The following is a 2,617-nucleotide window of genomic DNA, read 5'->3' as shown; positions in this document are numbered from 1 at the left end:
TAGCATTAACTTCTGCCAAATACCATGTTGGTGTAGCGTGTTAGCATGATCAGATTTGTTCCACTAAATTGTAGCGGATATTTTTTACAACATTCTGCAGCCTGAATGTTCATGTTGCATTTTATGCGACTTTTTCGTCACTGATTGGCCATAATCATAATTCTGCACCAGAAGACGCCAGATGTTGTAAATCACAACATAAACAACGGCTAAAGCTAGTAGTGGCAGCACTTTAGAAAGAGGGTGGCTGAAAACAGATGCACACCACACTTTTCAGATATTTATTATTTTTCCTGCTCCTTCACGCCTGAATCTGATTGATTATCAGCTCTAACATCTAAAATACCCAAAACGTGACGGAATGAGTGAAGTTCTGTTGGGTCTTTGCTGATCGGCTTCCAGACCCTCAGGCTTGTTTAATTGATCGTCCTGCTGATCTGATTGGCTGATTCTGATCCCGTTAAAGCCGTCGGCCGCCCCAGAGCCGACGGCCTGAGTTATGGAGGCGCTGCTGTAATCTGATTGGAGGACATTATGATGATGTAACGATGTCTGTCCCGTTCTGACTGCCGCTGCCGCCTGCAGACAGTTGTGGGTTGAAATCCCAGCAGGCAGAATGCCCGGGTTCGTCCTTTTCACTCATGACCTTTTAAAATAATGTATTTATTTACAGAAGCTCCTTTCAGACGCCATTAATCTTCCAGCCACTGAGGCCGTTAGCGCTGCTGCTAATGCTGCGTGTTGCTGCAGCAACATCACCAGATGTAACCTAATAAACTTTATTTATCCTTCATGACACAACGACCGGCCGTCAGGCGCAGCAGTAGCAGTCAGTTCCCCATCACCTGCACAAGCCGACACGTTTCGTTGTCACCTTCAAAACGACTAAATGTTTTATTATTGCAGGTTATTATGATGTGACAGGAAGAATAAAACGTGTTGAAATGATGGTTTTATTGATGACGGGAAGCTGCAGAAACCTCATCATTTCTGTTTCTGTCGAATATTTTTAATGTTCCGTTCACAAGTTTTTTATTGTTTTTTTATTTTTATTGCAAAAAGAACATAGTGAATAAAACAACCTGACATTTAAGGGGTTAATAAATTATGTGCGACTTACACAAAAAAAACAAAAATAAATGACCAAAGTTATTTCTATTTGTTAAAAACTCCAGAAAATGTAGATTTTTAAAAAAAATTCTCTAATTTGTTTGAATTTTTTAAAATGTGATGAATTTTCGTTATTCTTACTGATCATATTATATTTTTTATTAAACAAATGTGTTATAATTAGGGGGAGTTTTGTGAAATTAGACACATTTCAAAACATAAAATGTACTTTTAGTTTGTTTTGCAGAATGAAGAATATTATCATAATGCTGATTAAAATACGAAGCAGAAATTATTTCACTTCAAACATTTTTCCTTGTTTTAAGTGAAATAATGAGGAGTTTTAATCCAGCTGACCAGCAGTGAGGCTGTGCGAGCGAGCGTGTTTCACAGGATTTTAAATTTCCTCACTCAGGTTTTTAAAACCCTTCAGTCGTTTTTCTCAAGCTGCCTAAAGATCCTGATGATAAAAAGTGACCCATCAGAAATCCGATTAAAACCACATCCCCACACGGTGCGGATGACCTTATGACCTCTCCCAGCAGCTGATGTCTTCCCACCCTGGCGTTGTGCTCAGGCTAACGATGGTTTTCTGAACCTTTCAAATCGTCTCTTCACATGTTTTCTGCTTTAATCCAGTTTGTTGAGTTGAACTGCGGCTCAGCAGTCGGTTCAGGAACCGTCCAGTAAATCAATCTGAGCCGCCAAACCAACCGGTCAGCCCATCTGCACCGACTGGGGGAACCAATCAGGAAGTCAGTCAGTCAGTCAGAGCCTAAACACACACACACACACGCTGCAGCGGTGGCTCCCTGTCATGTGACCSGGTTGTTCTCTCCTCCCTCCCCGTCAGAAATCAATAAGTGTATCGACTGGCTGATGTCAGCGCGCTATTGGCTGTGAGAGCAGCCATGTTGCCAGGTTCACACATGCTGGAGTCTCTGCAGAAGGTCCGACAGACGGAGCGTTTCAGGTCCGGATCAGAACCACAGGGGATCCAACATCCTGAAAGTGTCTGACTTTACTACGTGGTTGTTTATATAGCATAATAATAAATCAATCAATAAATATAACACGGCTCTGATGGAATATTCCGCGCAGCATTCTGGGAGATGTAGGCAGAGAAAAGGTGCTAGCCGCTAAACCGCTAAGCTAGGTCGGTGGCGTCCGCTGACTCGCTCTCTGGTTGCCTAGCAACAGCCTGTCGAGCAGCTTGCGCAGCAGCAGTTTAAAGTTTCGTCTCAAAGCTGCTTTAAAAAAACAACAACAGCGTCGAGTGAAAACTGGATGAAGCAGGAAATGTTTCTGATATTTACAACAAAACTAATCAATAACTTTTGACATTCGCTGATCAGAAACGCTCATATTGTGGCAGCCATCTTGTCCAGGCCTGCTGCACGTAGCATCATACACGTAGCATCATACGCGTAGCTTCATACGCGTAGCATCATGCACGTAGCATCATACACGTAGCATCATACCCGTATTATCATACACGTAGCATCAT

The 2,617-nt window shown here is 42.3% G+C and overlaps 1 protein-coding gene across 1 annotated transcript in view; it reads left to right on the top strand.

The window, feature by feature from the left end:
• wdr7 (WD repeat domain 7) overlaps window positions 1-2,617 on the top strand; it is an 84,676-nt gene that overhangs the window by 70,393 nt on the left and 11,666 nt on the right. The gene's annotated exons all lie outside the window — the stretch shown is intronic.

This window comes from Poecilia reticulata, linkage group LG12, assembly GCF_000633615.1.
Source record: "Poecilia reticulata strain Guanapo linkage group LG12, Guppy_female_1.0+MT, whole genome shotgun sequence".
Taxonomy (NCBI): Eukaryota; Metazoa; Chordata; class Actinopteri; order Cyprinodontiformes; family Poeciliidae; genus Poecilia; species Poecilia reticulata.
This window is presented reverse-complemented; position numbering and strand designations above follow the sequence as displayed.